This window comes from Castor canadensis, chromosome 14, assembly GCF_047511655.1.
Source record: "Castor canadensis chromosome 14, mCasCan1.hap1v2, whole genome shotgun sequence".
In the NCBI taxonomy this organism is placed as follows: Eukaryota; Metazoa; Chordata; class Mammalia; order Rodentia; family Castoridae; genus Castor; species Castor canadensis.
This window is the reverse complement of record NC_133399.1, coordinates 104520250-104535751: the sequence shown is the minus strand read 5'-3', so window position 1 is coordinate 104535751 and position 15502 is coordinate 104520250. Positions and strand designations below refer to the sequence as shown.

The 15502-nt window shown below is 44.3% G+C and overlaps 1 protein-coding gene across 2 annotated transcripts in view; it reads left to right on the top strand.

The window, feature by feature from the left end:
• The window catches only part of Ebf2 (EBF transcription factor 2), a 186564-nt gene that overhangs the window by 74197 nt on the left and 96865 nt on the right, over positions 1 to 15502 (top strand). The gene's annotated exons all lie outside the window — the stretch shown is intronic.

Here is a 15502-nt window from a genome sequence, read left to right as displayed (position 1 = left end):
TAACCTTCACGACGATGTCCTAGGTGACAGGTTCTACTGTTGTCCCAATTTACACGTGTGTGAACTGAGGCTGAGAGAGTTTAAGGATCTACCCTCCTTAGCAAGTGGAGGGACGCGGACTCAAACCCAGGCATCTGACACCAGACCTACAGTCTATACAGCAGGTCTCTGCTGCATCTCACGGACACACGAGACCTCTCCCCGCACCCAGCACCACAAACACACATCCCCGTTCTCTACCCAGGGGAAAAACTCTCTCTTCCTATGTGTCTTCCCTTCTAAAGCAGAACTGCAGGTTTCCAAGCCCTCGCGTCTGTCCTCTATGTTTAGCAATGATGTAATAAACATCTATCATGACCTCCTTTTCAGCCTCCACCCAAGGTCAGCTCGCCCTTAGCAACGTGTACCGTTCATTGGAGATTTGACTTCCCCATTCTTAGGCCCACTGCACACCCTCATGTCATTGTGCAGATGAATTTGTGTATTAGCCTCTTTCTTCTCATCTGTGGTAGCTGGATGCACTCACTTATCTGTGACTGCTTCTCCCATCCTCCACTCTTGATTGACTCTAGGAAATTATATGTACATATATTTGGGGATGGTGTCTGGGCAGGCCATCTAGTGACAATCTACAGAAAAAGTTCTCTGGCCAACCGTGTGGCAAGAAGGTCCCAAGCATCACTGGCTTGCTTTGGAGAATTCCTCCTTGCCTTCCTGTCCACTCCAGCATGTCACCTACCTGCATTTGGAGAGGGGCCACCTTCCTGCCTCGCTTTATTGACTCTTTTATCACCCACATAGCAAGAAGGTTGAAGCTACAGAAGAGAGTGGAGTGGGCTCAAGTCTTTTTCAGGAATGCAGGGAAGGGCAAAGGCAGCTTCTCCTCAGGATTTGAGAAGGAGCTCAGGCTGCCCACAAAGACAGTTCAGAGCTCCTTGCCTCCTACTTGAGGCAGTAGAATAAACCCCCTGGGACTCCCCCCACCCCACCTCACCTGTTTGCATTTACCTGCTTGCAACCCTTTCTTTCTCCTTGGATGCATTGGCTGCTGTTTGAAAGGTGTGGACCAGCGCAGTGTCCTGGAAAGCGATCCCTTCACGGGCTCTTAGGAACAGGTTCAGGAATAGGTGAGGACAGTGAGGAAGAAGGGAACACCCTATGTCATATTATCGTGGCTTTCCTTTTCTCTCCCTCATGGGGACCAGGAGCAGCTGCCAGTGACTCACATAGAATATACCTGTTCTTAGATGCCCATATGGCCCCCTCCCTGGCTTGGAAAACCATTGCTGTTCTGAGGCCCAGGCCTTAGGCAAAGCCCTCTTCCCCTGTGAGAAGAAGCCAGCCCCACCCAGAGCGGGATAGAATATGCACCATGGCTGGATTGCTGGAAGTCACCCAGTTGTGCCTTCTAACACTCTTGCAGCTACTCCTCAAGGATCAGTGAGGAAGGTAACAATCTTCCACCACATCTCCTCGTTCCCCAGTGAGATGCTCCCCGCCCACAGAGCACCCTGGCCACTGCAGACAAAAGAATGAAGGGCGGAAGCACTTTGCTAACGCCCTGTCAGAGGCAATGTGGCCTTGCTGTCCTTGGTCAGGTTCAGATGGCTGGGTTCGTTTGATTTGTTGACTGTTCTACTAAATGCCTTTCTGGTCATCCACCCTTGGCAGGGGGGGGTGGTGGTGGATAAAACAACCACTACAAGAGGGGATGCTAGAGTCCCATGATGAGCTTGTGTGTGAAGTGGGTTACCTCCAGCAGGGACCCTAATGTCCTCCGGTGGCCCTAAGCAGGTGCCTGCCCTGTGTCTTTACTTGGGATGTAGGGATCAAGGAACCAAGAGTCAACTTGGGTTTGTATCATCTGCAGTGTCTTTTTGTCTCCTGCTAAAAGTTGCCCAAGTGCAGTTTCTCCCTGAGTGCGTGCTTAAGTTGTTGTGTTCAGTTTCTCTTCATGTATTATTTTTGGCAACTGAGAAAATAAATAGAACTCTCAGTCTCCAAAGTTGTTAGCATTTCCATGCACACTGGAGCTAGACTTCGAGTTGCCCTTGTTAGCGAGCGATAGGAGATGAAAAGCACAGAGAATCTGCATATAAGCAAAGCAGTATATGACTGATCTGTCAGGGAGTGCTTTTAATGTTGCTTAACAAAATATGTTACACTAAATCTTTATAGACTGAATAAGTACTCTGAGTTCCAACAAAGTAAACCAAAGTAAACATCGCTCTTAGGGGAAATAAAATTCCATGTGGTTAGGGGCAGGGCTGTGATTAATTCAGTGGCAATGAAAAGACCAAGAAAATACAGTAAGGTTATTGACTCTGTCTAAGGAACAATTTAATATCTGCCATGTATATATGTATATATATTTATGACTTAATACCAAATGATTGGTGGTGGGAGAGAAACTGGATTTTCTCATCTTTAATTATAGATTAATGTGCTGCTGCTCTAGGTGTAGAGTTTCATCAATTATTGATACTTCACTGTAGAAATCAGTAAGGAAAACAGTGACCAAAAGACAGAATTGTGGAGAGGACGGGATTCCATGACAGTCTCCCTGTGTGTGGGGGTGCGTGTGTGTGTGTATGCACGTGTACACGTATTCATACAGACAACTCGGTTTAACTTTCCAGCCACTACCTGCTGAACTGGAGATTTCTCAGGGTGCCCTTAGACTGCACCCTTGTCCAAAGGGTATGCCTTCACAATGTGCATTTCAATGTTAAATCGCTAATATTCTACATATGGCCTCATGCTTTCAAGTCTCCTCTCTGGGAATGAGAGAGCTGTGGTATTAGGATGAATAGTGGATCGTGTCCAGAACACCCACTTACTTCCCTACATATCAGACATGTGGCGCTCCCATTAAATGGGGGACGGTCTCCAGAGATTGCAGTTGTCCTATCTAATCCAGTCCTGGTTTGGTCCCTCGGCTTGGATTGAGAAGGATACATTGTTCTCATACATTCTCCTTTTAATTAAATTCAGTAGATATGTCACGTCCATGAAATATCCCAGGTCTGTTTGCACATCTGTGGACATATTTTTCCTCCTTGACTTCCATTCAGCTTCTTGGAAAGGAAGCCAATCTTCAATGTATACTCACATTAATTGATTGGTTGTGTGTAATTTGCCTGGACCATTTAGATATGATCTTAATTTTTTAGTTTCTAATTGTAGCAAAATGTTCTCTGTCGCTGCTCTTTGCAGACTTTTGCCGATCTCTTGCGACCCATTTCCAATGATTGGTTTGAGTGTAAAATCCTTATTCAAGCTGGTTCATCTAAGTTCACATGCACCTCCACTCCTGTGGGGGGAGAGGCTTCAAAAAAACTTTTAGGTGTGGGGAAACAACTGTGTGTGTTTTACGCTTTAATTGCTGGATGATTTGTTAATTGAGCCTATTGCTACAAAGTACTTTCAGGAATCTCCAATGTAGATAGCACTTTCTCTGTGGCAAGGAAACCTGATATCTCATAAAATCCTCCATTCAATTATAATTTTAAAATACTGGAGTAAACTCCTAGCAATTCACAAGAGGCTAAACTAGAGCCCTATTAGAAGGGTACTACAAGTAAACATTATTAATTATAAAAAATTGCCTAAATTAGATTTTTTTCACACCTGCTTCTTGCTTAATTAGCTAGCAATCCACATATTCCATTCAGTTGAACTCTTACTATTTATTCAAGCATACTTGACATTAACATACTGTTTGATGTTTGATATCCTCAGTTTTAATTTAACCACATGACAACAAATGGTGTTTATGAAATACCAGTGAGCTGGAAAAATATCATGTGTTAGAGTCACACATGGGAGTGAATAGAGAATTTTTCTTTAGGACGAGCTTGAAGGCGAAAAGAAAATGAGACCTTCATATTTTTTCCCCCATTTTCCTATATTTTCATTCTTATTCTCTATCATATTCTGTAAGAGTGCTTTTAAAGATCCTAAAAGGACAGCACCAAGCTATAGTGCAAAATAACCTTGATGCCATGAATGGTAGAAAAAGTACCATCCACATGCTGGCGGCTGGGAAGCATCTTACAGAACTGTCCTCATGTTAGAGACCCTGTGACCATTCCACGGGGACTGAAGAGGGAAGGTACATGAGGCCCTTACAGAAAATGCGGACAGCTGGTGTCAGAGAGGAGAAGGATGGTAGCAGAGGGGCCAAGGGCTGTGCCTTGGTCTTTGTCACTTCCAGTAGGTTTTAGCTGAGGCAGGGTGATCAGGTGATCAAAAGACCCCCCACTTCCACCACCCACCCAGCCCATGAGAATCTTGCCTCCATATTGCTTTTACAACTGAAAGTCCCAAGTCATGCTCCTAAAATGATATAAACAGCAGGAGAGGGCTACACAAATTCAAAATAAACCTTCCAACAAGGCCTTAGACTTATGTTGACACTCCCATGTCTAATTGGATTTATTTTTTAAACTTCTCCCCTGCCCCTCCAACAGAGCCACGCTAGGGAGTCGTGGTTGAGATTCCTGTCAGCCACTTTGTAACGCGAGTACCTTGCTATCTAGTGATGAAACTCAATGCAGAAAATTCCCTGGGCTGAGAGACAAAGGAGAAAATTGTCTCCATAATGTATTGATTTTGACTAATGACATAACTTGTTGTAGGGGATGCGGATTGATGGCCGCTGGCTTGTCTCCAGTAAGACACCACGTTACATCTGACTCTGATCAAACCGTCTGTAAATCATTTTTAACTTGGGTCCTGCAGATTTTGTGTTCACACCACGGAACTATGGCTTATGTTTGACATCATTATTCTTTGTGGGGCTGTCTTTAAGAGCCACTTAAAATTTTTGGCTGCTGGTGAATAGAGAAGCTTGTTAGCTGAGGAAAACATGTTGATGTCACACACTTGCAGGATTTTTTTTTTTTTTTAATTTTGGTTAGGCTATGTGGATCGAAGAAAGTATGTGGATGGATGGGTTTGGGTTTAGAGGCTAGATCCAGATATGTCTTGGATAATAGTTGGAAGTTGATCTGAAGGGAGTGCTGTCTCTAGGGACGCAGCATATTTACATTGGGGACAATACTTCTTGCTTCTGGAGAGTGTATTATCCTGGGACTAACTTGTTACATGAGACAGCCCTTCTTGCAACTGAGTCCCCAGAAAACCAGGTGTATCTGAGAGTCACCAACACTCTGTGCTCATATTGCTTCTAGTCCTCAAGGAAACACATCTTGGATTGGATTTAGAATCAAGATTGGAACCCTTTCTTGTTTCCCCTACTCTCTCTCTTTTGTTTTTTATATGATTCACGCATAGGAACGTCTTAACTCACATTATGTGTGTGAGTGGAGAAGTAAACAAGCAGGACTTGTATATGACATTCAGAGAGCATCCCTTTCCGCCCCCCCCCACAACTTCTTTTTTTTTGGCATTACTGGGGTTTGCTAGGCAGGAGTTCTACCACTTGAGCCACTTCACCAGCCCTCTTATTATTTTTATAATTTTTAAAAATGAGCTTTTAAACTTGATAAGAATAACGACAAATGCATTTTCCCACTGAAGGAGAATATTTACCACCATTTGGTTTTCATTCCACTCATTTTCAACTGTGTGCTCCCTGGTACATGGTCCCTTTCCAAAAAAAGTCATTATTCTTCTCTGTTAAAAATTTTGTGTATGTGTGTGTGGGGGGGGGGATGGGGAGCAGTTTAGGAAAACTGACATAACAAAGTATCATTTGTGTATTGTTGATTATTTGAAATGTCCATAAGCAACAAATTATAAAATTCATCTTAATTATGCCAGGGAAATTGAATTCCTACCTTTTAACTTTAAATTTTAACCTTTCTGTTATGGAAAAATTCAAACGCATAAAAACCAAGCAGATAGTTTAATGAATTCACATGCTACACCACTCAAACTTGTTTCATGTATACCACAACTTTCTTTTTGAATTTTAATTATAATTTTCTATTTCATATGCACAATGCAAAATAATGTACATCTAAAGTCACGTGTCACTTAACAATGGGAGCACATTCTGAGAAAGACATGGTTAGCCAACACCACCATTGTGTGAACATGACAGAGTGACTTACACAACCTAAGAGGGTTATGACATCGCTGTGATACAACCATACATCCATCAGTTGTGTCGTCTGTCACAGACCAGAACATCATTGTGTAGTGCAGTTCTGTGACCATCTCCTCCCACCATGTGTCATACATAAAGTGAAGTCAGGGTTTTAGGATGTGTTTTCATATTGCTCTCTAGAGGTGTATAGGAACACACCCATACTTAGCACTATTTTGTAGGCAGGTAAATATACATATTTATGGAATTATGCATATGCATGTATACTATCTTCACCCATAGTTTTAAGAATATAGAACAGGGGAATTGAAAGAGAAGGGAAAAATATCTTTAAGTGGAATCAATTCCATACTCTGTGCTGGCTTTCTGAATCTCTACTAGGGATTCTTGTAAAAAGAATTCTGAGCACCCCAACAACTCCATCTCCCAGAGGATCTTTCAGTGATATTCCAGAGAAGATGCAGGGCCAATGAACAAAGGCTCTTGATACACAAAACATTTTTCAGGGGACCATTTCTTCTTCCATTAATTCACCTACTGTGAGAAATGTCTACAGGTATCTGCCTCCCCAGCAAAGCAGAAAATTCCCAGTACATTGAGCCTTTCCAGTGGGAACCAGACACACCACACCCCACAATTTTAGTCCTGTATTTGTGTATTATACAGGGAAGATCTGATACTTTTTGCTGCCCATATTTGGAGAGACAGGCAGCACTGCCTGCTCTGTAAGCCTGCTGTGGGGCTCTGGGCCCAGCCCTGTGGAGGGAGCCACAGCGGCCTCTGCAGGCAGAACTGTTCTTCTAGCTGGAGTCCCACTTCTTCACTAAAGACTATAGGCTGATGGAAGACTTTCCTTCACTCAGTAACTCAAACTAGGCCGTGATGTTGAGTGTGCTTGCAGCTGTGAGCAAGAGCTTTCTGTAGGCTGTGACTGGGAGACTCCAGGGTTGGAGGAACTAAGGGAGGTGGATGCTAGGAGTCTCTGCGTGGCCAGTGAAGTTCTCCTTGATCTGCCCTTCTTGGATACTTCGAGATCATTGCTTTAGGGAATAGGTGGGTTTAAGGGTTCCCCTTACCAGACTCCAGGAAAGGCAAGTACACTGGGATTTGGATCATTTTCTCTTATTCTGTGTTAAGTTTGCCCTTGGGTACAACCCTGAGCTCATCTGAAGAATGGAGCAATGCTATTTAATCCTTGTTGCTATTCCTTCCTTCTCTCCTCTTCTTCCTCCTCCTTCTTCTTCATAGTCCTTGGATTTGAATTCAGGGCCTCATGCTTCCTAGGAGGATGCTGTACCACTTGAGCCATGCTTCCAGCCCTCTTTTGCTTTAGTTATTTTTCAGGTAGGGTCTTACAGTTTTGCCTGAGGTCGGCCTCAGACCATTATCTTCCTGCCTATGCCTCCTGGGATTATAGGATGTGCCACTGCACCTAACTTTTTTGCTGTTCTTGAGATGGTCACACACATATACACACAGAGTTCTAAAAAATCTGCCCCTGGGAAATGTGTCTTTGTCATTATATAAGTGTGAATTATGCTATATGAGAGACTGGTGGTGGCCCCCTCTGCTTTAGGTCAAGAGGCTAATCCAACTCTGCTCTATTGGAAGAATGAGTTTGCTCTTAAAATCCAAATGAAACAAATAAACAAAAAATCATGTTTTCAAAGCACAACGCACATCCAGGCCTAAACCGTGTAAGAAGACTTTCTCTTGCTCACCTAACGAGGTAGTTCTGCTGCCCTGCAAGCTGGGAAAAGAGAATGTGTTTGGGACTATGTCACATTTGGTGGGATGTAGGCTTTTTCCTGGACACAGGAGTTCTGCAGGCAGCTTCAGAGGAGTGAAGTCTGAGAGGGTCAGGACCGGGAGCCAGAGCCCTGATGGGCCAGAAATGTCAGGATGGTGCATTTCCAGGGAGGTCGCTCTTGAGACAGTCCAGAGTCTACAGCAGAGACAGCTGGGAGGAGAGACAATCAGAAGTGTCAGTGTACTTTATGCTTTTGTGACAATTGGTGATTTCCTCTTCTAGTCCCTTAATGGCACTTGCTTTGGAGGCATTTCCATTCCTGACTCTGCCCTTCTATTTTAGACGCCATGTTTGACATGAGGCTATGGAGGTACAATTCTAAGTGGTAAAACCCAGAGGGAAGGATGGGGACAGAATAGGGTAGGGAAAGACATTTCAGGACTTGGGGCAAAGATATTTGCAGTGACAATGAAATGGCTATGGTGTGAAGGACAGAGCTGGCAGCTCAGCCATGGAATGAGGAAAAAGTGAGAGACCTCTCCCAAACTACAGGCTAGAACCAGTCCCACCATGGGAAGAAAAATGATGCTACATTTTCCTATTTGCTTTGAAGGGGAGACTTTACATATGAGGAGATCCCCCTGGCTGCTGGAAGAGCAGTCCTAGGTCTTTCGATCTTTGCAGAAGACATCCTTGTGCCTAAGAACACTCCTTCTCTACCCAGGCCCATCTTTGGTGCCTCTCCCCCTCCTCCAGGGCCTCTCCTGCTGTCCTTCTACTGGACCTAATTTGATAAGACTCCCGAAGACCTGGTCCTGACAGCAGTTTGTCACAGGCTCAGCTCAGTTGTGCCATCTGGAACAGCAGAAACAAAGCTTCAACCAAAATGGAAAGAGGCAACTTCAGAGTCTACTGAAGTAATAATAAAACTAGACCTAGTGGGTCACCATATCTGGGGAAAAGTTCTCTTGGGCCTTAGTATATACACTCAGGGAGTGAAACAAAGAAAAAGAAAGAAGCAGGCCTATTGGCAACTGTCGTTAGGTAGTATAAACAATGGCCAGTCACTGGCACAGAGCGAAGGCTCAGATTCCAACAGCACTCAATGGGGAGCCTTCCTTAAAAAATTACAAGAAGCTGGGCTGGAGCTGGTCCATGCTGGGAATGGCAGAAGAAGCAAAAACAAGAGTAAATGAATGGAAATTAAGCAGCAGGAAATGGGGATTTGGCACAAAGTTGGAATTTGAAACTGCAGAGAGGTGTCAGTGATAAGGTTGTATAGAGTTTCGGGCCAAAAAAAGAGGGAGAAGGAATGCAGATGTGTTCATTGAATAAGTGCAGATGGGGAAAGGGGCAGGAAGAAAAAAAATGCCAGGGAAGTCATAATGAGTGGAGCTGCATTTATGTTTAAGCAAGGCTTTAAAAATTATTCTCCCCGCATGTCTGGATGAAATTACAGGTTGGTTCAGATTGTTCCAATCTACTGGAGAGATTAAGGCAGAGTTTATTTACTTTTACCTTTTCCTGCTCTGGGGAGACTTGGGCTATTTCTGACAGGAGACTCTGAGTGGTGCTGGGCAGCTGGGTCCAGGTGTGAGTCTTAGCTTAGGGTTTGCTCAGTTCCTCTTTAGTTAGAAATAAGTGAGAATCTGCAGAGCCTGAGTCATTGTGTAGGTTCTGTCACTGTCTGGGGAGCAGACAGCAAAAGGGTCTGACCCTCCGGGCAAACCTGCCCTTTTCCATTGGCTGTGCAAGGAGGCCTGGCCATTTGGATTCTGCCCCTGTCTCACCCTCATGGCAGTGTTGGGTTGGACTGGGTCTGGGCAGAAGTGGTCCACACATGGCAGGATGGCCACGAGTTTAAACACTATCTTACTTGGCTTACCTGACAGGCAGGCTGGAATTGGCTTCTGCAGTTGTAGAGATTTTTCCATGGTCCTCGCTGAGTCTTGTTCAGTCTTGGCTATCATCAAATAAGATGTCGACGATATCAAGTCAAATAAGGTACTTGACTGAATGAACCAGTCAAGTACCAATCTCCCACAGGCAGTAAGGACAAGAGGCAGCTGGAGTGGTGAGGAGGTGGGAAGGCAGAGCACAAGGGTCTCCACCTCTGAACTCAGAGGTGGGACACAAGACACAGTCATATTGCCATACTTGGATGTCGCGTTCAGGCCTAATAAGAAGCACCCAACTCATTTTAGAACGCTTGTTTGTTTGGTGAGACTCCTGTGAGGAAATATGTAAGAAAGTGTTTTGCAAATATCCTGTATTGTATTTTGCAAGGTACCATTATCTTCCTCATCTGTGGGCAGAAAGATTTGCTCTTGAAGGGAAATAGCAATTTCAGCAAAGAGAGGAGGTGTCCTGAGGCAGGAAGGTAGCTGGATACAGAAATTCCACCACCATTTTTCTCACCAACAGTAAAAGTGAGTGCTTTCTGATGTGCCCTTTGACCTCCCTCCCCTGTCCCTGGTTGTAAAAGTAGTGTAAGACACAGCGTTAAATGTGACTCACCAAACATTTCCAATCGATCAATATGGCTATCAGTAAATGCACAGCAGTGGGTAATACGTCAATCTGCTTGCTTCCTCTCGATGAGCAGCGTTTCCTTGGGGATAAGCACAAATGTCATGTTTTCTATATCAACGCTGTTGACATAATAGTCTGGCTTACATTCAAGTCTCACTGTGTGTCATCTTGGGAGAGAATACTGTTTAAATGTTAGCACTGAAGAATGAAAATTAAGTGGATTGGAGGGGAGTACCCATTAAAATGTCCCTGTCACAGCAAGCCACCTGCCTTGTAGAGCTCTGTCCTCGTCTTATCCTACTTTCTCTGACAATCCAGATCAGAAGTAATGGCCCCCCGTTCCCCATCAGTGCCCTGAGTGTTTGGTACTGTGCTTATCTGGGGTTGGACAGAGAGGAAGTACATTAAAACCTCAATTCTGCACCTATACTCACCACACACAGAAGGCAACACCGAAACGTGGCCAGAAGGACACTTTCAAGGGACTCCAGCTTACACCAAACATACATGAAATGCCCTTAAACTTGGTTTGTGCCTCAAGCCATTGAAGGTCTGAGCATTTGATTTTCCCAAGCACTCTCCTTTTTTCTTCCTTTGTATCTTTTTCTTCCTCTTCTTGTAAAGACATCAGTAGGTTCAGTAAAAATATGCAAATGTGTTAAAATGCTATTTAAAACTATTTTCATAAAAATCTGTTTTTATTTTTATGTGCTCCTGTCCACATAAGTATAAACATTGGTAAATATTGATAAATGTATTGGTAAATAGTTATGTAATCTGTATTAGGTTCTTAATTTTTAGGACCCTGAATCAAATGTGTTTAGTGCCTCACAAAATGCATAGTGCTGTTCTCAAAACATCTCTGGCCCAGGCTCTCCTCTCCCCCAGTTTAGGCCCCTAGGCCTCTCTGGGAAGCATAATAGCCTCCCAACTGTCTTCCTGCCTCCAGACCTTTATTGTGTTCCCAGAATTAACTTCCTAGAGCACAAAATCGACACTGTGCCCACAGCTGTAAGCCCAGTGCTGGTAGGGCCCTTGTCTCTGGCCATCCAGGCTAAGGAGCAGCCACGGTGTGCCCTGCTTGAGGTGGCCTACCACTGTTGGTCTTGGCTGCAGCTCACTGTGTGCCCAGTGCTCTCTTCTGTGAGTCTTCTCTGATCCTCCCAGCACAGGGTGGCTCCCAGAGTGACTTGTTTACAGCTGCTTCACAGGCTGGCATGTGTCTGTGTTGAAGACACAGCAGAGACCCCAGGTCCCTAGCCAGCCGCAGTCACTGTGGTGAGCAAATTAGGTACAGCTCCACCTTGGCAGAAGCAGCAATCCATTCGGGAAGGCAGACGTCACATAATTAAAAGTTCAATGAGTGCTAGAGTCCCCCAGAACTGTGGGGTACTGTGGCAGCAGACGGCTGGGAGGGGGGCATCTGTGTGGAAGGAGGGATGTGGACAGGAAGCCTGTAGGGTCCAGGGGCAGGAACTGGGGTGGCCTTGGAGACAGGTAGCAGGGTGCTTTTCCCAAGAAGGTCCTTGAATGTTGAGGACAGCCTCAGTAAGTATGAGGAAATGGCTGGGGATGGAGGGACAATGACATTTTCTTCCTTATTCACCCTCCACTGAAGGCCATTAAGATATGTGGATGTATACTTTTCCTTTAGTGCCTCAGAGCATGAGACATTTGTGACAGTAGAGGTCTCTTGCCTTCACCTGTGTGGATCTTTCTCCCAGCAGGTGCCACCTCTGCGGGACTCCAGCACCAGGCCCAGCAAGAATGCTGTGGTCTATACACGGGAGGGATGGGGATAGGTAGGAAACCCAAAACATGGAAGTGTTTGATGTCCCCACGGCAGAGGAACTAATACAGAAACCTTAAAGCGATAGGGGCGAATATGGGAAGGGGATCAGGAACTAGTAAAAGGTCAGGTAGAGATGAATTAACTTGGGTTGTAGCACATTTGTACATGGAAGCAATGCTAGGAATCTCCCTGTATAGCTATCCTTATCTCAACTAGCAAAAACACTTTGTCTTTCTTACTATTGTTTATATTTTCGCTTCAACAAAATTAGAGGTAAGGGCAGAACAGGTTCTGCCTGGAAATGAGGGGGGGTGAGGGGGAGAGGGAGGGGGGATAGGGGAGGAACGGTTCAAATAATGTATGCACATGTGCATAAATGAATAACAAAATAAAAAATAAAATAGTAAAGGTAGCAGAAAAAAAATGTTGTGGTCTGTCTTCTAACCTGCCTGCTTGAGGTGTCACTGCCAGTGACAAGTTGTTTGGGGGTCTCCAGACCCTAGTGCTTGCATTTAGCAGCAAGAAGTCACCACCAGCAGCCCTCCAGGATGCTGTGCAGGCCAGAATGGGGGCTCCAGGAGCCCCGTTTGGCCTCCCACATGGCCCACTCTCACTCTTCCTCCGCCAGAACTATTCTAAGCCATCCCTACCATCCTTCTCTCCCACACACCCCTAATATGACTAGGAGCTAGCTGGTTGGAGCTAACATATGTTCTTATAATTATAATTATGTTGCTAGCATGATATATTATTTATTTCACTCACTTTTTTTTTTTTTTAGTTCTACTTTCATGTACAAAGACTAAGGAACTTGTTTAAATGAAGAGATACTTAAACACCTTGACAGCAGCTTATAAAAAAAAAAAAAAAGGAAAAGGAAAGGCCTTAGCCTTTAGGAGGTCTCAAATCTGCATTGCATCTGTTTGATGTGTACTCTAATGTGCATCCAGGAGGCTGGCTTTCTAAGCAGCTGATGGAATTGGAAGATCTGTCTATAAGATGCATATCCCTCACTGGAGAGCAGGGGTCTTCCATGAGTGTCCAGCTCTGCAGGTTGTCACTCTGCCCAGTGATGGCCTGGGCCACTAGGCACTATCTCTGAAGGGGTCTCCATAGCCATGGGGACCACCTTCCCTTGTTACTGATGGGAAATTTGAAGCTCTGACTTCAGGGTCTTGTCCATGATGATACGGAGACTATGAAGAGTCAGACCCCAAGTCACTTGACTTGAAGTTCGATTCAGTGCCTTTTCCCCTCCATGGTGTGAGACATGGTAGAAGGTATGTGTAATGTGGAGGTAAACAGAAGCCAGGAATAAGCCACCCTCCCTGTGCTTCTTCTGAGGACGAGCAGATTCCCTCTTCTCTCCTGACTAAATCTTAGAAATCCAACTAAATTCCACATTTTAAAAAAAGGAAAACCATGTTTTCATTCATTCCTTCAATTATTCATCCAACCAGCATTTATTGAGTGTCATCCACTGAGGACAGGATGATCAATGCCAGCTTCCTGTCCTCCAGGATTTTCAATATGGTGGTTGGATGCCTAAGTAGATGAGGTATTACGGTCTAGTCATGATGGTAAAGACAAAGCAGTATGGTGTGTTCTCCACCGGGAGGCACACCATCCCCTGGGGCACAAGTTAAGGACCCCACCCCAGTCCTGATAGGGCTGTAAACCATAGGAAACCTCATTTCTCTACCAGATCACTTTCTTGGTGTGTAACTGGGCAAGGTGGGTTCTGAGAACTTTGTTTTCCTTTTCTAACATCCCAAGTAAGGTGTGAACAGAAGAGAAATACAAGACTGATCACCAGTTTTCCAGGAGCAGAAAGCATTACTGGGAAAAGAACCTCATGCTTACAGGATAAATAGGAACCGTTCCAAAGCATTTGCAGATCAGAGCTCTGCCAAGTGACACAGAAAATAAAAACTAAGCAAATTCAGAAAGGGAAAGAGTAGAATGAGTTGGAGTGGGCAGAAAGAGCTGTGGAGGAGACGTGGTCATTCATTTGGGTTTTAAATAAAGCATAACATTTGAACAGATGAAGGGAGGATAGGGGAAGGTACTCTAGGCATGGAGGGTGAATGAGGGTGAACTCTAGGGCGTGTGTGGGTGAATCAGAAAAGCTTACAAAAAGGAGTGACTGTGGTAGGCTGGGGACAAGCCAGAAAGTTGATGTGATCAGTAGTCCTTAACCTCATGACTGCCTAGCCACTTTGTAAATCCCCCTAACCTTCCACACCAGGGTGGGCATTCACCCTAGTTTGCCCTGGACATTCCTGATTTATACATACACTGTCTTGGTGTCATTTTAAAAAGAGCCCTCTTTGAATACTCTTCCAAGTGTTCATATAAAAAATGATTCAGGGCTCATTTCTGATGAGCCCTGAATGTTCATCTTGACCTTGACTTTTTCACTTAGGGTCCCTACTTGAAGTCATTGCTTATCCTTTCTGTGTCTTTGCTTGTCCATATATATCATGGGCAAACATGTGGTGCTCTCATTTCCTCCTAGGAACATATGGAGTTAAAGGAGTCTTTGAGCTCATGCTTCCCTGGGTAGAATGTAACAGTATACTTTTAGAAGCTGTAGAGAAATAAGAACTCACTTATCTTTTCTCTAGCTTAGCTGTCCCATCCTTTCTCCTCCACGTGAATTTCCAGGTTTTCAGAGATCCATCTTTGTTTGAAAGGGTTGGAGAATAGAGTTGGATGACTTAGAAAGCATTTAAAAATTCTTTGGACAGAGGCATCATAGAAATACCAGGTGGTCACTGGGAAGTGAGGGGGTGGATTCCATCCAGTGGCGCCATTTATCATGTTCCATTGGGTGGGCCAGCAAGGGTTTAGGAGCAGAGAATAAAGGACTGGGTGTTGTGGGGCTTGATCTTGCTCTCACAGCTGGACAAGCCTGGCCTCCAGCTCCTGTAACCACTTCTCAGGCTGTCTCCCAGCCAGCGGGGAAGATTCTAATCACAGGCACTGTCAACCCAATATCTTTTGAAGAGTACTAAATTTGCAAAAATAATAAATGAAAATGAGGTTGTGTGTCATTTTAGCATGTGTTCTATATAATGAAATAAGATGGTGATATCAAATTACTGGCTAGTTTAATTGCCTGGAAAAATTAATTTCTAAAAATGCCAAATAATTTCCAAATCAGAAGGAATAGGGAACCAACATCTATTTTTGATTTTCATTTGGGGAGAAAGCTATTCAGCATTTTATTATTATTTTTTTAAGAGTCTATAAATAGCACTTTGTCATGGGCTGGAGTATCAGCTCAGGTAACAAAAGGAAAAGGAAGAAGAAAATAAGACTTTCATTTTTATTTTCATTTGATTTTGAA